Source organism: Vigna angularis, chromosome 1 (genome assembly GCF_016808095.1).
Source record: "Vigna angularis cultivar LongXiaoDou No.4 chromosome 1, ASM1680809v1, whole genome shotgun sequence".
NCBI lineage: Eukaryota > Viridiplantae > Streptophyta > Magnoliopsida > Fabales > Fabaceae > Vigna > Vigna angularis.
Genome location: NC_068970.1, coordinates 46656948 through 46679977, shown reverse-complemented (window position 1 = coordinate 46679977; position 23030 = coordinate 46656948). Strand labels below are relative to the sequence as shown.

The following is a 23030-nucleotide window of genomic DNA, read 5'->3' as shown; positions in this document are numbered from 1 at the left end:
ACCGAAAAACGGCGCCACAAACTTGTTTTACCCTCGGCAAGTGTGACCGAATCGTATCAAGTAATAAAACTCGGTAAGACCAAGTATCGTTCTCCCAAAGGACTCACGGCCTAGTTAGCTATATGATTTGTTGATTATTTAAGACTTGTGAACAATTGATTGTAGTTTTAAATGCAAAAGACAGTAATTAAACATGTATGCATGAATTTGATCAATGGAAAAGAGGAATACAAACTTTTTAATGAATTAGATGGATGAGTATGTTGTTGGAGTTATCAATTTCATCTTATCCACTCTCATATACTTTAGGAATTCACCATTCTTTTCATCAATTGCTAATGCCACTCTCTAAATCACCTTGCAAGAAGGTCTATCTTTAATTACGAGTTCATACAATTCCTAGCATCCCTAATAATTAATTCTGAAGTGCAGAAGCTTAACGGCAACCAACCCTCATATTCCTATGTCTAGGCAATATGCTATTGGGAGAATTTCCCCGGATCTAGATTTCCCCGTACGTTCCCATATCGACAAAATCAATAATCATGGCATTGAATGAGTTAAACAAAGAAAGCTTTAAGCAAAGAGGAAAAACCCTAACTAATGATGAAAGAAAGCATGTATCTTAAGATAAGATGTTACCACAAATTCCATATATGAGAGTTTCACAAGACTACATTGATTCCCCAACAACAATACAAGGTTTAGCTCACCATATTCATGGTGAAACTAGATGAACAATAATGAAAGAGTGAAAGAGATAGAAAAACCCTAGAAAGAGAAGAGGAGAGCCGTCACCATCTCCCAATCTATCCCCAAGGGGTGAAAAGTGTGTTTCTGCTTCCTCCTAGCCAAAAATGCAAGCCCTAGGACGTCCTAAAGCTTATATACTATTCTAAAAAATACAGAAAATTAGGCCCAAGCCCATAAAAGTAACAGAAAATCGGTCCAAGCCCATTTAGAATGGCGCTCAGCGGTATTTTACCGCTCAGCGGTGCTAGCGCATGATCCATTTTGCCCCCCAGCTGCTGTTTTGCCCCTTAGCGGTGATTTCGGCACCTGAAAACGGCCGCTCAGCGCCAAATTTCCGCTCAGCGCCACTCGGTCACATTTTTTTCTGCATTCTGGTTGACTTTTCAGCATTCTGGTTGACTGGTTGACTTTTCTGGTTGACTGGTTGACTTTTCTGGTTTCTGGTTTCTGGTTTACTTTTCAGCACTCCAATGATTCGGTACTTCAATTCTTCTTTCAAATTATTCAATTAGCCTACAAAATCAAGGGAATCTTGCACAAAACCATTAAATTCACTTTCAACTCTCTTATTCACAAAACTAAAGCAAAAATATGAGTTCAAGCTAGTTTCTAAGTCTTAAAGGTTGCTTTTGGTATCAATTTTAAGCATGAAAATAACAGTTTTTCAACTGTTATCACAACCCCAAACTTAGAACTTTGCTTGTCCTCAAGCAAACAAGATGTAACTCAATCTTCTACTAATCAATACAATGGTTCACTCCATTCACAAATCCTCTTTTCAAGATAAGTAAGTACTTCAATTAAGCTCATGACAAAGATTTCAATCAAGACATGCACATGCTTTAGTGTTCACAAAGTCACTTAATATCCAACAAATGCTGTTTTTCATGAATGATCAATCAATTAAGCATGGATGTTCATGTGCTCATGGAATCTTTCCTCACTAGGTAAAGTGTTTCACTCAAACACAAGTGTATAAGAGGTAATCACTCATTCACTTTACTATCACAATGTCACATGAATTGACTTTGCCATTCATTTAACCACAATCAAATACATTCACAAGCATGCATCATCACAAGGACTTTTCAATGGCTTATAATGTGGCTGGGCTAACAAGAAAATTGGTTTTTCTAGATCACAAAACCCTTGAGTTAAGAGAATCACACAATCATTCTTACTTTTCCCAACTTTCCTTTACATTGAGCTTTGCTTTTTCTTTTCTTTTCTTTTCTTTCTCTTTTTCTTTTTCTTTTCACATTCTTATTTCTTAGCTCTTAGCTCAATGCTTTCAATTTCCCTTTCATAACTTCTCAACAACCCCAAACTTGAACATTTATCAATACCACAAAATATTTTCTGCTTAACTCAAGGTAAAGCTTTTCACAAGGGTTTTCAAATTATGTTCAAGGCTAGGGGGTCAAATGATGGAACACAAAGTGCTCTCTTTTAGTGGGCTAAATTCATGAATTTGGCTAATAAAAAGGTTACCAACAAATGGCCTTGATCATATGATGCAAACAAGCAATTGATTCAATCATAGAAAACTTGGGCAAAATCATTCATGCTTTCAAAGTAATAGCATTCAATCACAAAAACTTTGGAGCTCAAAACCTCACATATAAGCTCATTCACATTCCACATGTACACATCCTGCTTAGTATCATAATCACAATCATAACATCATGCATTTGTTCACAAAGCTTGTGAACCACCTGTATAAGCATATAATGTGCACATCTCAACATCAATCAATATCAAATCATCATCAGGCATTACTTATCAAACAACAATCATAAGCAAACCATCATAGCAGACAAAGTTTCCAATTGAGTACATCAAACCCTATTCTAAAAACAAAAGTGATTGATAAAACAAATCATGCTCTAGTGCTTTGAAAAACTCAGCCAGCCCCATCAGTGATGCTCTCTCCCAACCCCAAACTTAGATGGAAAACTAGTGAGAAAGTGAGTGGAAGGGAGATTTTCTAAAGAGGAATGAAAGGAAAAATGTAGAGAACCTTTGGAAAAGTGTTTAGGAGTGTGTGTGCAGAGAAGAATCTGAAAATAGAGGCCAAAGCGTGACTTAAGGTATAAAAATACCCTAATGGGCTCGGGTTCCGCTAAGGGGCAACCTAAGACCATTCTGCGACACTACCGCTCAGCGGCACTTTCGTGAAGTGCTCTTCTTCTTCCTAGCTTAACCTAGGTGCCTCCTACTCATGCCCCTCACTTGCTCCCTGTAATTAAGTTCTCAGATCACTCAAACATTCAATCCCTATCATGCAACTAAAGCAGAATCAAAACAAACAATACAGATAAAATCAATCAACTGGGTTGCCTCCCAAGTAGCACTTGTTTAACGTCACGAGCCTGACCCAAAATCCTCCAGCACCCTTTAGTAGATGCAAATCTTTCTTACCAACACCCATCAGTAGGTGTATACAAACATAGTATCCTTCAGTAGATACTCTTCCGCCTAACATCCATCAGTAGATGTAAACCCTGTAACAAACTTATAACAAAAACAAAAATACCCAAAAGTTAAAAGTTACATCACCAAACCAAAAATTAAAAGTTCTTAAATCACTGGGTTGCCTCCCAGCAAGCGCTCTTTTAACATCACTAGCTTGACCCAATAAAGCTCATGTTCCATCTTCTTTTTCTTCTTTCTACTAAACTTCTTCAGAAATTTGATCAAACCAGGAACTTGTTGCAATGTCTCAATCATAGGAACTTTAATCTCCAATTTCTTGAAGATTTCCATTAAGCACTTAAATTTCTTCTTCCTATGATACTTCTTTGGATGAGGAAGAGGTTTTTCATATGATTCTTTCTTTTTTTCTCTCGTCCTCTTTTTCTTTTCTCTCACTTTCTTTTTGCTCTTTTTCTTTTCTCTTATTTTTTTCTTCCCTTCTCTTTTCTTTTCAACTTCTTTATTTTCACACAAATTTTCTTTCTCTCTTTTCTCTCAACCACTTCTTTTTCTTTTTCTTCATCTTTATCTTTCTCAGTGAACTCTTCTTTTTCTTTTCTCTCTATCTTTTCCTCATCTCTCCCTATTTTTTTCTCATAAAAAATCTTGTCACTTTCAGTGACAATAGCTTGACCTTCCTCCTTAGGGTTAACTTCAGTATTAACCTTAAAATCGTTCAATCTCTAACTAATGTAACGAAGGTTCATCTCCATCCTTTTACATGATGCTTCAATGTTTTTCTGAGTAGAGATGGAATGTTGCAAAAATCGTTAAAGGGTATCATCCAAACTTTCTGATAGAGAGCTTTGTTGCTGCCATTGTTGTTGTGGTTGGTTCTCAAATTGTCCGGCAGCTTGCCAAAATTGACTTTGATCCATGCTTGAGTGGTTGAAATTACCTTGGTAGAATTGAGTGCCCATATAGTTAAATTCTTGACCGAATTGCATCCTACAAGCATTAAGCACAAAACCCTAAAAATAATTGTTAGCACAAAAAGATAGAGAAGATACAAAGAATAAAAGATAAGAAGATAAAAGATAGCAAGATAGAAGATAAAAATAAAAACAGAAAATAGAAAAATGAAAACAGAAAACAGAAAAAAAATAAAAACAGAAAACGAAAAAAATAAAAACAGAAAACGAAAAAATAAAAACAGAAAATGAAAAAATAAAAACAGAAAAATAAAATAAAATAAAATAATAACCGAAAAAAATAAAAACAGAAAATAAAATAAAATAAAATAAAAACCGAAAAATAAAAACAGAAAATAAAAACAGAAATTCAAATTTCAAAATTCAAAATTCAAGTAAAAGATAATCAATAATCACACAAATAAACTAGTTAAACCACGAGTCTCCGGCAACGGCGCCAAAAACTTGATGACAAATTTATGAACACCGAAAAACGGCGCCACAAACTTGTTTTACCCTCGGCAAGTGTGACCGAATCGTATCAAGTAATAAAACTCGGTAAGACCAAGTATCGTTCTCCCAAAGGACTCACGGCCTAGTTAGCTATATGATTTGTTGATTATTTAAGACTTGTGAACAATTGATTGTAGTTTTAAATGCAAAAGACAATAATTAAACATGTATGCATGAATTTGATCAATGGAAAAGAGGAATACAAACTTTTTAATGAATTAGATGGATGAGTATGTTGTTGGGGTTATCAATTTCATCTTATCCACTCTCATATACTTTAGGAATTCACCATTCTTTTCATCAATTGCTAATGCCACTCTCTAAATCACCTTGCAAGAAGGCCTATCTTTAATTACGAGTTCATACAATTCCTAGCATCCCTAATAATTAATTCTGAAGTGCAGAAGCTTAACGGCAACCAACCCTCATATTCCTATGTCTAGGCAATATGCTATTGGGAGAATTTCCCCGCATCTAGATTTCCCCGTACGTTCCCATATCGACAAAATCAATAATCATGGCATTGAATGAGTTAAACAAAGCAAGCTTTAAGCAAAGAGGAAAAACCCTAACTAATGATGAAAGAAAGCATGTATCTTAAAATAAGATGTTAACACAAATTCCATATATGAGAGTTTCACAAGACTACATTGATTCCCCAACAACAATACAAGGTTTAGCTCACCATATTCATGGTGAATCTAGATGAACAATAATGAAAGAGTGAAAGAGATAGAAAAACCCTAGAAAGAGAAGAGGAGAGCCGTCACCATCTCCCAATCTATCCCCAAGGGGTGAAAAATGTGTTTCTGCTTCCTCCCAGCCAAAGATACAAACCCTAGGACATCCTAAAGCTTATATACTATTCTAAAAAATACAGAAAATTAGGCCCAAGCCCATAAAAGTAACAGAAAATCGGTCCAAGCCCATTTAGAATGGCGCTCAGCGGTATTTTATCGCTCAGCGGTATTTTATCGCTCAGCGGTACTAGCGCATGATCCATTTTGCCCCCAGCTGCTGTTTTGCCCCTCAGCGGTGATTTCGGCACCTGAAAACTGCCGCTCAGCGCCAAATTTTCGCTCAGCGCCACTCGGTCACATTTTTTTCTGCATTCTGGTTGACTTTTCAGCATTCTGGTTGACTGGTTGACTTTTCTGGTTGACTTTTCTGGTTTCTGGTTTACTTTTCAGCACTTCAATGATTCGGTACTTCAATTCTTCTTTCAAATTATTCAATTAGCCTACAAAATCAAGGGAATCTTGCACAAAACCATTAAATTCACTTTCAACTCTCTTATTCACAAAACTAAAGCAAAAATATGAATTCAAGCTAGTTTCTAAGTCTTAAAGGTTGCTTTTGGTATCAATTTTAAGCATGAAAATAACAGTTTTTCAACTGTTATCAGTAAGAGAAATGAATCTTAAAATAACATAAGTGGAAATTTAAATGGCAGAAGAGTAAATTGAAACAATGACAATGAAGAATGTAAAAAGAAACAACTCAAACAGAGAATTTTTATTGAAAGCTGAAATGAAAATATAAGATACCAGAGTCCACGAATACTCCAATGCTTGTCACCCAATGGAGAGATCAAAGAACCCCAATGAAGAAAAGAGTGTATCTACTTCTACGAAAGTTGTTAAAAATCTACACTAAAGCATGAATCTGAGAACCCTATAGGTAGCGTTTGTCACCCACTACCCTAAGCATAAACCTAAGAATGGTGTCTGTCACCCACCACTCGTATGAAACTCATTACAAGACTTCCCTTTATATAGGGAAAGTAAAAAAACAACAAAAGAAAGAAAAGAGAAAAAAATAGGGGAAAGGGGGAAAGAACTGGTAACTAACTCTAGAAGCTTTGTGGTTTTTCTCCAGCTGACTCCTCTAAATCACAACCGCTAAACCGTTCGATCAACATAATCTCCCTTGCAGACTTGAACTCCTAATCATGTGCAGAGAATCAACTTCTGGCACTATGGAGATCGCTTCTGGCTCATTGTTCTTCTCTATTGGAACCCTAGCTCGTGAAGAAATTGGGGAAAACCCAAATGATCGAGCTCCTCTACCTATGCTCAGCTTACCTTCAATGAAACAACATCAAACACTACATTTCATTTAATCCAACAGAAGGCTTCGGCCCATCTACATCACAACAACCCAGATCATTGCTCTTTTAAAAGCGCTGGCCCAAACAACATATATCATCTTCAACCACAATAGAATAAAACTTCGGGCTTCTTAACAATGTTCGCCTATTAGCGGCTTAGCCATGACAACACCCTTTGAACCCTGTCCAATGTATTTTCTTCAGCCCTTAAGTTGCATGAAAGAAAGAATTTAAGATTTCAATCAACAAAATAAAATCCTATAACTCCAAAAATAATTTTTTTTTTTTACATTTAAAGGAAAGAGCAAACAAATTCTTTATTTAAAAATACTATTTATTGTCTAAAAACACAAAATTAATACTATTTTTACAAAACTCTAAAATTAAAGAAAAATCTATAAACTATCCTAATTCTAGAAAATAAGAAGTTGAGCTAGGTTTCCACAGACCGTTCAGCCAATCCTTCAGCAAACCGATCGGTAGTGTAGTGCTCGATCATTCATTGCAGGTTCTCAGCAACTGTTTGGTCAGTCTTTGACAAGCCGTTCGGTCAAGTCTTTGATAGGCCGTTCGGTCAAGTCTTTGACAGACCGTTCGGTCAAGTCTTTGACAGACCGTTCGGTCAAGAGTAATACGTTCAAACCTTTTCTCAACCTCTCAAACAGTGACTGTCCTGCACATAATTATTCAAATAATTAAGCCCAAATAATTTAAATTAATTAAAATAAAAATTAGTCTTGAAATTGAGCCCAAATAGTGAAAATGCAATAATAATTGATAATTAAGCACAATTCACTAACAAAGTATGGTGCGGGAAGCTAAGTGTATAGTGAAAAATGGTGACTTATTAAAATACACCACACTTAGTCTTTTGCACTCCTGGGCAAAATCAAGACGCAGAACAAGGAACCAATCTAAATACATCAAGAGTGTGACAACATCCAGACACAGAAACAAGAAGAGACACAAGACACCAAAATAGATTTACGCAATTCTCAATGATTCTGGAAAAAGAAAAGGAGTAGACAACAACCTTCACACAGATAATCAGAGAATGTAGATACTCATAGAAATCATTCAAGCAATTCCAAAACATGGCGAAATAATCAATCAGCTCAAGAGGTTAATCCGAAGCAACAAAACCTCATAGATGCACTATCGTGTTTCTCTCAAGTGTCTAAGGTAAGCAATGTCAACTCAATGGACTCAAGAAAGCGAACACAAACAGACTTGGAAAGCCTCTAATATCAACACTCAAAACGTATGCATGTTCAAATCAAAAGGTCTTTTCATGGTTGTAATCGGGCCAAGGACAAGGGAGGATAAAATATCGATAAGTAGCTACAACCCAAAAAGAATAGAGGAGCAATGGGAAACAAGTCAAAATGCAGTCAAATCACACCCAAAACCTCTAATTCAATCCTCTTCTTGACTCCATTGTTCACAAAATTTTTTATTTCTCTCTTTTCAATTTTTTTATATATATATTTTTGTTTTCCTATCTTGTCTCTTTTCTTTTCTCTCTTTTTAGAACACAATAGTAAGAGACAAGATGCACACATATATACAAAATAACGAAGAAGAGGAACCAACTAGCCAATTCATCAAAATCCCCAAGAAGACCACACTTGTCCCCAAAACACTTCCAAAGCTCCAAAATTCCCTAAGGTTAAGGTGATCATGGTTTTTCACTTAAGGGTAATTAATGAGCTTCAAAACAAAGAACAGGGGAAAAGCATAGGCTCAAACGGGTTATCAAAGGATCAAAACAAGGTAGGATTATTTGGCTAGAGAGGCTCAAGAATAAAACTGCCTTTATCACTTCCAAACATGCATATCCATCAAGAATTATCAAAAAGAGTCAAGCCAAGGCATTTGTGCAAGCAATCAAGAGATACATCACACAAGAAAGAACATAAAGTGGCACAAATCTCACACAGGGCATTTGTCACAATCAAATCAACCTCTTAAACATCATAACCATCTTCCCAAGAAAAGAAAAGCAAGAATTGTAAACCATAAATATCAATCAAGTGAAGTGAAAGGCGAGTCTACAACTTAAACAAAATCCAGAAATGAAGAGAATCATGCAAAATTGTACACAAGACACGACAAAACAACCTAAAACAGAAAAAAAATTTAGCAAAGAAAACAAAAACTAACAAAGAAAAATCAAAATCTCCCCCAATAGACCACACTTAAACTACACAGTGTCCTCAATGTGTCATAAGCATAATATTAGAAATCAGAACAGTGAATAGATCATAGACAAGTGCAATAAAAGTAGGGAAAAGGGGAGAAGGGAAAAGAAAACTCCCTTGGTCATGGTGGAAGTTGCCAAATTTGGACTAGCATGGAGATGTTTTCCACCACTGGATCCAACAAAGAAGCTTTGAGGAAGAACTGCTTCATCCTCCAGATTTGATCGAGCAGGGAAATGTCTTCCACAGTTGGATCTAAGAAGAAGTGATTGTTGATGAGCGGGTTCAGCTGGTGCCTATTGATATTCAAGCTCTTGTGTATGCGAGCACCTTTGTCTTCCACCATGGGTGTTTGTTGGTCAAATTTATGTGTACCTCCTGCAATAAGGTTAGTGCATGGTGGATCCAAAGAAATGACATGCAGGGGTATCACACCCAATTCCAGTGTAACAGACTAACCCTCTGATATACCCTCAGAACATGAATCAAGTTCAAATTTAGAAGCAATATCAACAATAGACTCAGATTCATGTTCAGTGCATGGAGAATAAACATTCAGATGTGATAGCGATAAGTGGTTCTCATCATGCAGAGAGGGAGAATTAAAAACATGTTCATCAACAATATAATCATCAACATACCTATCAATAGCATAATCATGAATATTACAATCATCAACAAAATAATCATTTGAGGTATATTTACCTCCACTTCCCTAAAGATTGGTAAAGTGGTGGAAGATGAAAATGGTCTACCTGGTGATGAACAAATCTTCGATCCCCAAAAACAGAGTGAAAGACTTGTTAACCCTCGGCAAGTGTAACCGAATCGTATCAAGTAATAAACCTGGTAAGACCAAGTATCGTTCTCCCAAAGGACTCACGGCCTAGACAGTTATGTGGTTTATTGATTAATTAAGACTCACTACAAAAAAGAAGGGCATTACCGAAGGCCAGAAGCCCTCGGAAACAGCCAGAAACTGTCGGTACAAGGTAATTACAGACGACTTATCGATGGCCAAAGAGCCCTCGGTAAATCACTTGTCGCTAAGATTTACCGAGGGCTTCCGCCCTTCGGTAATTACCGAAGGGTAAAAGCCTTCGGTAATTACCGAAGGGTGTGTGCCTTCAGTAATTACCGAAGGGCACAAGCCTTCGGTAATTACCGAAGGGCGGAAGCCCTCGTTAATTACCGAAGGGCGGAAGCCTTCGATAATTACCTAACGTGGGTAATTACTGAAGGACATAAGCCTTCGGTAAGTTCGAGGCAGATCCAAGGCACAATTCTATTTCTTAGGAAACCAAACAAACCTGTATAAATTGTTCACAACACAAACAGACCTGCATAACATTTTTCAACAACATACAGACCTGCATAATGTGCATCTCAATGATTCAATCATTGATCAAAATGGCAATATAACATCTGAATCATCCAATCATCCATAGAACATGTATTTATAAATAAAACATAAAACAATGTAACATAATGATGTTCTTACATCTAAATCATCCAATTGATCTAACATCCAAATGATATCTAAACTCCAAATGTTCTAATATCCAAATGTTTCTATAACAACTAATAATAAAGTAAAACTAATAATGTACATAGTTATCATCAGAATGATCTTCACCATCCTGCTCCTTTGTAGATGGCTGGACTGGTGTGGGTTGGACTGATGTCGGGTGGACTGATGAGGGTTGGACTGATGTGGACTGATCCATTTTTTGCCAAAGTTTCATGGCCTTGCAGGTGAATGCCCACACAAGCATCTAAAGGGGTTTCACATAGTTTGTTCAACGATGAAGCCTAATGATGTTCTTGAAGATCACATCTTCTTGAAGGCGTTCTCGCATTCTTTAGAGAGCGTGAAAAAAGGATTGGTTGTCCTACCTTGCGCCCAGATCCATCACCATCTGGGATGAATGATGACAAATTTATGAACACCGAAAAACGGCGCCAAAAACTTGTTTAACAATCGGCAAGTGTGACCGAATCGTATCAAGTAATAAAACTCGGTAAGACCAGGTATCGTTCTCCCAAAGGACTCACGGCCTAGTTAGTTATATGATTTGTTGATTATTTAAGACTTGTGAAAAATTGATTATAGGTTTTAAATGCAAAAGGCAATAATTAAACATGTATGCATGAATTTGATCAATGGAAAAGTGGAATACAAACACTTTAATGAATTAGATGGATGAGTATGTTGTTGGGGTTATCAATTTCATCTTATCCACTCTCATATACTTTTAGGAATTCCTCATTCTTTTCATCAATGTTAATGCCACTCTCTAAATCACCTTGCAAGAAGTCCTATCCTTAATTACGAGTTCATACAATTCCTAGCATCCCTAATAATTAATTCTGAAGTGCAGAAGCTTAAAGGCAACCAATATGCTATTGGGAGAAATTCTCCGGATCTAGATTTCCCCGTACGTTCCCATATCGACAAAATCAATAATCATGGCATTGAATGAGTTAAACAACGCAAGCTTTAAGTAAAGAGGAAAAACCTAACTAATGATAAAAGAAAGCATGTATCTTAAAATAAGATGTTAACACAAATTCCATATATGAGAGTTTTACAAGACTACATTGATTCCCCAACAACAATACAAAGTTTAGTTCACCATATTCATGGTGAAACTAGATGAACAATAATGGAAGAATGAAAGATAGAACCCTAGAAAGAGGAGGAGGTAGCCTGAGCATCCAAGATCTTCCTTCAAGGGGTGGAAAAGTGAGTGTTTGCTTCGTCTCAGCCAAAGATACAAATCCTAGGACGTCCTAAAGCTTATATACTATTCTAAAATATACAGAAAATTAGGCCCAAGCCCAAAATAGTGCCGCTCAGCGGTAAGTGCGTGAGTTGATTCTTCCCCCTCAGCGGATCCAACGTGAGTTCCTGAGTGCCGCTCAGCGGTAAACTGCTGCTGAGCGGTAGTTGCGACTTCTCCTTTTGCACTTTTTTTTGTCTTTTCTGATTCAATCTCTATCCTTCTTCACTTCTTTCACAAAATTCACCTTAAAACCTGCATAAAACACTGAAATCAAGCATAAACCTGTCCAGCTCTCTTATTTCTAAAAATATGACCAAAAGCATGATTTCAAGCTAGTTTCTAAGTGTTAAAGGTTGTTTTTAGTATCAATTTTAAGCATGAAAATAACAATTTTTCAACTGTTATCACAACCCCAAACTTAGAACTTTGCTTGTCCTCAAGCAAACAAGATGTAACTCAATCTTCTACCAATCCGTACAATGGTTCACTCATTCAAAAATCCTCTTTTCAAGATAAGTAAAAACTTCAATTAAACTCATGACAAAGATTTCAATCAAGACATGCACATGCTTTAGTGTTCACAAAATCTCTTAGTATCCAACAAATGCTATTTTGCATGAATGATCAATCAACTAAGCATGGATGTTCATGTTCTCATGGAATATTTTCTCACTAAGTAAAGTGTTTCACTCAAACACAAGTGTATAAGAGGGATTCACGCATTCACTCTACTATCACAATGTCACATGAATTGACTTTGCCTTTCATTTAACCACAATCAAATAAATTCACAAGCATGCATCATCACAAGGATTTTTCAATGGCTTATAATGTGGCTGGGCTAACAAGAAAATTGGTTTTTCTAGATCACAAAACCCTTGAGTTAAGAGAATCATATAAACACAACCATTCTTACTTTTCCCAACTTTCCTTTGCATTGAGCTTTGCTTTTTCTTTTCTTTTCTTTCTCTTTTTCTTTCGCTTTTCACATACTTACTTCTGAGCTCTTAGCTCAATGCTTTCAATTTCTCTTTCTAGTTTCCAACAACCCCAAACTTGAACATTTGTTAATACCACAAAATATTTTCTACTTAACTCAAGGTAAAGCTTTTCAACAAGGGTTTTCAAATCATGTTCAAGGCTAGGGGTTCAAAGGATATAACACAAAGTGTTCTTTTTTAGTGGCTCATTTCATGAAATTGGCTAATACAAGGGTTACCAACAAATGGCCTTGATCATATGATGCAAACAAGCAAGTAATTCAATCATAGAAAACTTGGGCAAAGTTATTCATGCTTCCAAAGTAATAGCATTCATTCACACAAACTCTGGAGCTCAAAACCTCACATATAAGCTCATTCACATTTGACATACACATCCTGCATAATATCACAATCACAATCACAACATCATGCATTTGTTCACAAAGCTTGTGAATCACCTGTATAAGCATCTCAACATCAATCCATATCAAAGCATCATCAAGCCTTACTTATCAAACAATCACAATCATAAGCAAACCATCATAACAGACAAAGTTTCCAATTGAGTACATCAAACCCTATTCTAAAACAAAAGTAAATAAGTTCAGAACACAAAACCAAACAAAAGCGTAAGTCCTGCTCTAGTTATGATAGCATTCATCAGTAAATGTTATCTCAGCTCCTCATCAATCTGAGCTATCATCTGTATCCTCCTCTTCTTCCTCATCTTCGGCATCTTCAAATGCATCATCATCATCAGCATCATCTTCATCCATCTCCATAGCTGAAGCTTCAGCTGCTCCAGCTCTGCTGCCTTGTACCTGCTCTTCTGGCCAAGCTACCACATTATGAAACTCCTCCATAGTCCACCTGTGTGCTAGAGGTGTATCATACATTCCAACAATCATCTTAGTAGTGGCCACCTGCCCTCTGTGGATAGACTGTAACTGTGCACCTATAAGAGACATGTACATGTCCCTCATTTGGAAAGGTTCTGCTTCACGTGTCTCAACAGATGCCTGACTCTGTGCTTGCCCTCTTTCTCTGCGAGTACGGCGTGGTGGAATTGGCTGAGCTGCTTCCTCACCTCCACAGTATTGTCTATAATAGGCCTCATCAATTGCTTTCCTTGGCCTTTCAAATGGTGGAGCAGAAGTATCCACCCCAACTATCTTGCAGAGGTGTGTGATTAAAGAAGGATGTCCTAAGGGTGCTTTGCTGTTTGTTGTGTTACCACACACCCTTATCTCATCAGCTATTACCTGTCCAATATTGACATTCAAGTTCCTGATTGCACAGTAAAGGAGGAGTGCCCTACTAAGAGTGATGTCTGACACATGAGAACATGGCTGAATGTTGGCATGAGAAAATGCCATCCAATACTTTGCAAGAGGAGTTAAGTTAGTCCTCCTAATGTTCACCACAGAGCCAGTTCTATTTCTCTGAAAATGTCCTCTAGGTACACATAAAACTCTCTCCACATCATCAAAATTAGCGCCTTCTTCCATACAGAGAGCAAACTGGCACTGCTCACCAGCCCACACAGTATCCACGAAGTTGTTGATGGAATCAGGATCATACCTGATAGCATGGCCTCTGACATAGCCTAGGTAATTCTCAACCGGATAATCACCAATCTTCCTTGCATTGGTGTAGAATTCTTTCACCACGGCTATATTGGGAGGTGTAGGGTATGTAGCTAGCTTCCCCCAATCATTCCCTAACAATTGCTCTCCAAATTGAGGAGCAAAGTTAGGTATCATTCCAACCTTTCTCTCCATAAGGAGTCTTCTATCTTAGACCACCTTAAAGTGCTTCTCATGTTTGCAAGATAGGAACCTACTTGAATGGGGTTGTTCTGGTTCCTTTTCTTTTCTTTTGGATGCCATGGTCTTCATTCTTTTGCCTGAAGAGGATGCCATTCCTACATCAAACACAGATGCAAAACCACAAAACATGTTGTTAATCATTAGTAAAACACGGACAACACCTTATTTCGAAGCTAATCCACCACTGAGGGTCAAAATCACCCCTCAGCGCCACCAGTGCAGCAATCCAGAACACAACTTAGCAAAAACAACATGTCTGTCAGAGTGCCGCTCAGCGGCAATTTACCCCTGAGCAGTGACTCTGTAGATTTTTGAACAATTCATTTTTTTACCTGTCCTAACTCCACCGACATGGAATTTTCAGTTTTTCAGATCAAAATCATTCAGTTCAATCGGTTCAAACATCAATTAAATCATCAAATCATGCATAGAAATCAAAACCCCTAAAGATTCATGCTTTAACAATCAAATTCAAACTCAAGAACCCTAGAATGAAAGATGCTTGACTTACTTGGGTGGAGATGCTAGATGAAATGAGAATGCTTTCAAGCTATGATGCTCTCTTCCAACCCCAAACTTAGATTGAAAACTAGTGAGAAAGTGAGGGCAAGGGAGATTTTCTCAAGAGGGATGAGGGAAAAGTTGTAGAGAACCTTTGAAAAAGTATGTAGGAGTGTGTGTGCAGAGAAGAGTCTGAAAAGAGAAGCTAAGGCGCAGCTTAGGGTATAAAAATACCCTAATGGGCTCGGGTTCCGCTAAGGGGCAACCTAAGCCCAGTCTGCGACACTACCGCTCAGCCGTAGTTTGCCGCTCAGTGGCACTTTCGGGAAGTGTTCTTCTTCTCCCTAGCTTAACCTAAGTGCCTCCTAAACATGCCCCTCACTTGCTCCCTGTAATAACATTTTCAGATTACTCATGCAAAATCCTATTATGCAACTACAAGAAAAAAAAAAAAATATAATCAATCAACTGGGTTGCCTCCCAGGTAGCGCTTGTTTAACATCACGAGCTTGACCCAAAATCCACCAACACCCATCAGTAGGTGCAAAACTTTCTTACCAACACCCATCAGTAGGTGTAACAAACCTAGTATCCTTCAGTAGATACTTAACCACCTAGCATCCTTCAGTAGATGCTATATCCAAAAAAAAAATATTTAAAGAAATAATGTCCAACTGATTAAAAATTACAAAACCAAAATAAAATCAAAAGAAATATTGTCCTCAAATCACTGGAATGCCTTCCAGCAAGCGCTCTTTTAACGTCATTAGCTTGACCCAATAAAGTTCAAGTTCCTTCTTCATGGTTGATGTCCATATCCCACAAACTCCTCAACTGCTTCCGTTGTACTGTTTTGACTCTTCTAGAATGTGGAGACTCTATCTCTATCATCTCCTTTTCTTTGTAGCCTTTCACAACCTACAACTTGTTTTTGAATCTCACAGGTGTACCAAGTTGAAGTCGTTCTTTCATCCAGTCATCAAGAACTTTTCTTCCTCTTCCAATCTTTTCTTTTTCCTATACCTGAAACAACAAACAATGTTTACCTTTAACCTTGGGCTTTTCATCTTCAGGGCTAGTCATGAGTACATCTTGATATGCAGCTTTATGACTAGCTTCTTCCTCCTGCATCTGCCTCTCTTCTTTGAAGACATCTACAACAACTCTTTCTTCTCGGTCTTGGAGCACCACTATACCTTCATCCACATCAATGATGGCTTTGGCCGTTTTCATAAACGGTCTTCCAAGAATAATGGGTATCTTTTCAGTCTCCATCTCCATCACCACAAAGTCTACCAAGAACTGGAGTTTGCCTACACAAACTATAATATCCTCTGCTATTCCATAGGGTTCCTTTGAGGATCCATCTGCCATTACTAAGTTAACCTTTATAGGCTTCACATCAACATCACCAATCTGCTCCAGTAAAGAATAAGGTATCAAGTTAACACTTGATCCTAAATCAAGTAAAGCTTTTTTTATCCTTTTCTTCCCTATTGTGCATGGAATGGAAAAGCCTCCTGGATCTTTTGCTTTTGGAGGGAATGGTTCCTTTTTAACAGCTTTATGCTTCTTTGTATCATCATCTGTACGTCTTTTCTTTGTAGAGACTTCTTCCTCAGGTTTAGTATAAACTGCAATTTGTTGTAATATCTCCTTCCAAGGTACATCATTGTCCACCATCTTGAATAATTCTGTAAAATCAAATTATTTCTCTTGATTTATTGGAAAAGGAAAAATATCTTTACTCTTTATCTCTCTTCTCTCTCCTTTCTCTTTTCTCTCTTCCTTTTCTTTTTCTCTCTTTTCTCTCTCTTCTTTTTCTGTCTCTCCTTTTTCTAACTCAACTATCTCATCATTTGTACTCTCCAACACTTTACATTCTTCCCTGGGGTTAACCTCAGTATTAGCCCCAAAATTTTTGTCTGGCCTCTCTTCCAACTGCTTGGTAATCTGACCCATTTGAATCTCCAAATTCTTAATAGCAGCTTCAGTGCTCTTTTGAGTAGACTCAGTTTTCTGTATGAACTGATGAAGAGTTTCTTCCATCCTTATTGATCTTTCATTAAGTATAGAAATCTGTTGCCATAAGGTTGGTTGTTGCTGTTGCTTGTTAAATTGCCCAGTTTGTCCAGCTTGCCCACTTTGTCCTTGACCAATGCTTGGGTGTGGTTTCCACCCTTGATTAAAATTCCCCTGACGGTATTGATTGGCCATGAAGTTAACATCCTCTAAGGCTTCTGCTGGAAAGGCGCATTGACCATTGATATGGTCACCCCCGCATAATTCACACAACTGTGATTGAACCTGTGCAACAGTCTTTAACTCTTTTGGCAGTTGTGCAAGTGTTTTTGTAAGAGTCTCCAGTTGTTGAGTTAGTATCTTATTCTGTGCTAGCAAGGCATCATTGGTTTGCAACTGTAGAACTCCTTTTTGTTGAATAGGAGCTCCTCTTTCACTGTTCAGCCATTATCACTTGTAGCCATATTTTCAATGATTTCTTTAGCTTCCTCTAGAGTTTTCCATTTGATATTTCCTCCTGCTGAGGCGTCAAGCATCATCTTGGTTTGTGAACCAAGACCTCCAAGGAAGATTAGGACTACTTCCACTTCGTCAAATCCATGCGTGGGAGTCTTTCTTAATAAGCTTTTATATCTGTCCCATGCATGACCCAGTGATTCCTCCATGCCTTGCCTGAATGATGAAATCTCTTGCTTTCCTTTATTTACCTTTGATTGCGGAAAGTATTTGTTTAGGAACTTTGTCACCACTGCTTCCCACTCTGTAAAGCTTCCTTCTGGAAAAGAATTCAACCAAAGCTTAGCGTTGCCTCCTAATGAGAATGGAAACAGGCTAAGTTTGATTGCTTCGTCCGGCACCCCATATATTTTCACCATGTTGCAGATCTCATTAAAAGTTGTGAGGTGCTCATATGGGCTTTCGTGAGACAACCCATTAAATTGATTACTCTTCACCAGTTGGATTAATGCCAGTTTCACCTCCATATTAGCTGCATTGACTCTTGGTCTTGCTATGCTATTGAAATGCTGAGGTCCAGCTATATTATTGTAATCTGCAAGAGTTCTTCTCGCATTATTATTCTCCATATTCTCAGTGCTATGGTCAGAACCTTGTGGTGACGGTTGTAACAGAGTTTCCGGAGAAGGAAAAAGTTCTCTAGATGTACAGATTCTTCTCCTCCGTCTACTCTCGTCTAAACCTTCAAAAAGAGGTTCTGTAGTTTTCTTGCTCCTAGTTCGGATTGCTTCCTGCATACACAAGCAAACAAATCCCTAGAAGAATTGGTTAGCACAAAAAGATATAAAAGATATAAAATAAGAGATAGGAAGATAAAATAAAAACAGAAAAAATAAAAACAGAAAAATAAAATAAAATAAAATAATAACCGAAAAAAAATAAAAATAGAAAATAAAATAAAATAAAATAAAATAAAATAAAATAAAATAAAAAATAAAAAATAAAAAATAAAAACAGAAAATAAAAACAAAAATTCAAATTTCAAAATTAAAATTCAAGTCAAAGATAATCAATCATCACACAAATGAACTACTTAAACCACGAGTCCCCGGTAACGGCGCCAAAAACTTGATGACAAATTTATGAACACCGAAAAACGGCGCCAAAAACTTGTTTAACAATCGGCAAGTGTGACCGAATCGTATCAAGTAATAAAACTCGGTAAGACCAAGTATCGTTCTCCCAAAGGACTCACGGCCTAGTTAGTTATATGATTTGTTGATTATTTAAGACTTGTGAAAAATTGATTATAGGTTTTAAATGCAAAAAACAATAATTAAACATGTATGCATGAATTTGATCAATGGAAAAGAGGAATACAAAAACTTTAATGAATTAGATGGATGAGTATGTTGTTGGGGTTATCAATTTCATCTTATCCACTCTCATATACTTTTAGGAATTCATCATTCTTTTCATCAATGTTAATGCCACTCTCTAAATCACCTTGCTAGAAGGCCTATCCTTAATTACGAATTCATACAATTCCTAGCATCCCTAATAATTAATTCTGAAGTGCAGAAGCTTAAAGGCAACCAATATGCTATTGGGAGAAATTCCCCGGATCTAGATTTCCCCGTACGTTCCCATATCGACAAAATCAATAATCATGGCATTGAATGAGTTAAACAACGCAAGCTTTAAGTAAAGAGGAAAAACTTTAACTAATGATAAAAGAAAGCATGTATCTTAAAATAAGATGTTAACACAAATTCCATATATGAGAGTTTTACAAGACTACATTGATTCCCCAACAACAATACAAGGTTTAGTTCACCATATTCATGGTGAAACTAGATGAAAAATAATGGAAGAATGAAAGATAGAACCCTAGAAAGAGGAGGAGGTAGCCTGAGCATCCAAGATCTTTCTTCAAGGGGTGGAAAAGTGAGTGTTTGCTTCGTCTCAGCCAACGTTACAAACCCTAGGACGTCCTAAAGCTTATATACTATTCTAAAATATACAGAAAATTAGGCCCAAGCCCAAAATAGTGCCGCTCAGCGGTAAACTACCGCTCAGTGGTAAGTGCGTGAGTTGATTCTTCCCCCTCAGCGGATCCAACGTGAGTTCCTGCCGCTCAGCGGTAAACTGCCGCTCAGCGGTAGTTGCGACTTCTTCTTTTGCACTTTTTTTTGTCTTTTCTTATTCCATCTCTATCCGTCTTCACTTCTTTCACCAAATTCACCTTAAAACCTGCATAAAACACTGAAATCAAGCATAAACCTGTCCAGCTCTCTTATTTCTAAAAATATGACCAAAAGCATGATTTCAAGCTAGTTTCTAAGTGTTAAAGGTTGCTTTTAGTATCAATTTTAAGCATGAAAATAACAGTTTTTCAACTGTTATCAATGAACTCAAGAGATTTTTTTTTGGGAAATTTTTCCCAGCATCCCGGACAACTACAATCAGAAAAGACATCTCTAGGATTAAGCAACTGGGTGGAGAAAGCTTGTTTGAGTACTGGGTGAGTTTTAAAAAGCTATGTGCAAGCTGCCCACACCATCAGATATCTGAGATACTCCTTCTCTAATACTTTTATGAAAGTCCAAGTAACATGGAAGGGAGTATGATTGACATGACGCCTGTTGGAGCTAGGTATTTGATTGAGAATATGACTTCCAACTCCTAATAGTTTAGTGCAAGAAATGACTCTATTATGGTCAATGGAGTTCATGATGTGGCTACTCACTCTTCATCATCTGCAGACAAGAAAATGGAGAGCAAACTTGATGCTCTTGTGAGTTTGGTGACGCAACTAGCTAGCAATCAGAGACATGCACCTACATTTGTTGCACGTCTATGTGGTATATGTCCTTCCAATGATCATTATACTAATGCTTCTCCTTGTTTGCAGCAACCATTTGGCCTAGATGCTCCTCAACCCTATGTTGCAAACATCTACAACAACAAGCAACCACAGCAGTAGAATTATGACCTCTCAAGCAACAGATACAACCTAAGTTAGAGGAATCATCCAAATCTAAGATGGTCGATGCGGCTGTCGCGGCCCATCAAATTTGATGTGCAAATAAAGAATGCAGATAACAGTTGAAAAACTGTTATTTTCATGCTTAAAATTGATACTAAACGCAACCTTTATACTTAGAAACTAGCTTGAAATCATGCTTTTATTCATATTTTCAGAAATAAGAGAGCTGGACAGGTTTATGCTTGATTTCAGTGTTTTTGTGCAGGTTTTAAGGTGAATTTAGTGAAAGAAGTGAAGAAGGAGAGAGATGGAATCAGAAAAGATATTAAAAAGTGCAAAAGGAGAAGCCGAAGTTACCGCTCAGCGGCAGTTTACTGCTGAGCGGCACTCAGGAGCTCACGGGAGGACCGCTGAGGGGCAAAATGGCCGCTGAGGGGAAGAAACGTCTCACGCACTTACCGCTGAGCGGCACTATTTTTGGGCTTGGGCCTAATTTTCTGTAATTTACGAATAGTATATAAGCTTTAGGGTTTCCTAGGGTTGGTATCTTTGGCTGGAACGAAGCAAACACTCTCTCTTCCACCCCTTTGAAGGAGGATCTTGGATGCTCAGGCTACCTCTTCACCTTTCTAGGGTTTTACCTTCCATTCTTTCATTGTTATTCATCTAGGTTCACCATGAATATGGTGAACTAAACTCTGTATGTTTGTTGGGGAATCAATGTAATCTTTTGAAGCTCTCATATATGGAATTTATTTTTACTTCTTTTAATTAAGACCTATGCTTTCTTTTATCATTAGTTAGGGTTTTTCCTCTTTGCTTAATGCTTGCATTGTTTAACTCATTCGATGCATGATTATTGGTTTTGTCGATACGGGCGCGTACGGGGAAGTCTAGATCCGGGGAATTTCTCCCAATATTATATTGGTTGTCGTTAAGCTCCTGCACTTATGAACTGATCATTAGGAATGCTAGGAATTGTATGAACTCGTGATTGGGGAGAAGCCTTCTTGAAAGGTACTTTAGAGAGTGGCATTAACAATGATGATTTGAATGTTGAATTCCTAAAATATATGAGAGTGGATAAGATGAAATTGACCCCCAACAACATATTCATACATATATTTCATTGAAAGTGTTTATCTTTTGCTTTTGCCATTGATCAAAACTTCATGCATACATATTTAATTTTCGTCTTTTGCATATAAAATCCAAATATTTCGTCTTTAAGTCTTAGTTAATCAAGAAACCACACAACTAAACTAGGCCGTGAGTCCTTTGGGAAGAACGATACTTGGTCTTACCAAGTTTATTACTTGAACAATTCGGTCATACTTGCCGATTGAAAAACAAGTTTGTGACATCATATTTTGGTGTTCATAAATTTGTCCATCAATAGTGCTAGGAAGTGACTCCTAGGTCGTCTCTCAAGGACAAAATGTGGTACAGGTAATAGGTCGAACACGTATGGGGGGTTTTGAAAGGTTTGTGATTGCAATTGACGAAATTAAAATTGAGAATTAAACACAACCGAATACACTTGGAAACATTAAAGTAAATGAAAACATTAAACCGAACAATCCTAAACCGCACACTAGCCAGTTAATTAAATTACACTTGAAAAATGGATGAGCTAATAAAATGAAATAAAACCAAACAAACTAGTGACTAAAAACACATGAAATAGCTAGCCTATGAGACCGAATGGTCTATGTTAGCCTTGGAAGCACTAGATGCATAAACTAATTAAATTCATAAACTAATTAAATGCATAAACCATAATCAGATAAACGAGACTTCAAACAACACATCAAACACCTTGCAACAAATGAATCACCGAGCTTCTAAACTAAAAGAAAGAAAATACCGTTCTCCACCAAGCATTTAATCACCACTTCTGCTTCAAAGATTGTGGATGTGAGCTGTATGCCACTTCTTCAAAGGCTGAATGAAACTAGGAAGCTCTTCTTTCAAGACATTAATGCACCGTGTGCTTTCTCTTCACCCATACTGTGACGTGGTATACTTCTCCCAACCAAACCGTGACACCTACTCCTCCAACGTGCTGCTACCATTCTCTCATTCAGCACCGCTTCATTCTCAAATTAAAGGGGCCATGAGTAAATCAGCAAAGAGGAGTAAAAATCATCTCTCCATTCATCAATTAAAAACAGCGTTACAGTCAAGAAACATGAAAATGTGGTGTAATAAAATAAGGAAAACATCCAATGCCAAACAATGTGACCGTTACAGCTTTGGAATCAAGAGGACAAAAGAGTACTCAATGCAAAAGTGCTGAATCCATTTCCAGAGAAGACAGCGTAAAACAAACTCTCCCCCAAACTCCCAAAAAAATGTTCCAAAAACCAAGAGCAGAATGAGAGAGTCCTTCCGTGAGGGGTGGCGGCTGCCCTAAAGGTCGTGTGTCCCATTTTAATAAGGGTGGGGTCCACACAAAAAAAAACCCAAAGGTGCCAAGTCATTCATCTCCACTTTTGGGT

General features: G+C 37.4%; 1 non-coding gene across 1 annotated transcript; it reads right to left on the bottom strand.

The window, feature by feature from the left end:
- Positions 1-20001: 20001 nt before the first annotated feature.
- Positions 20002-20108, bottom strand: LOC128195140 (small nucleolar RNA R71). Its single transcript, XR_008246712.1, has one exon. It is a non-coding gene; the product is annotated as a small nucleolar RNA R71 (small nucleolar RNA).
- Between the last annotated feature and the right edge of the window lie 2922 nt (positions 20109-23030).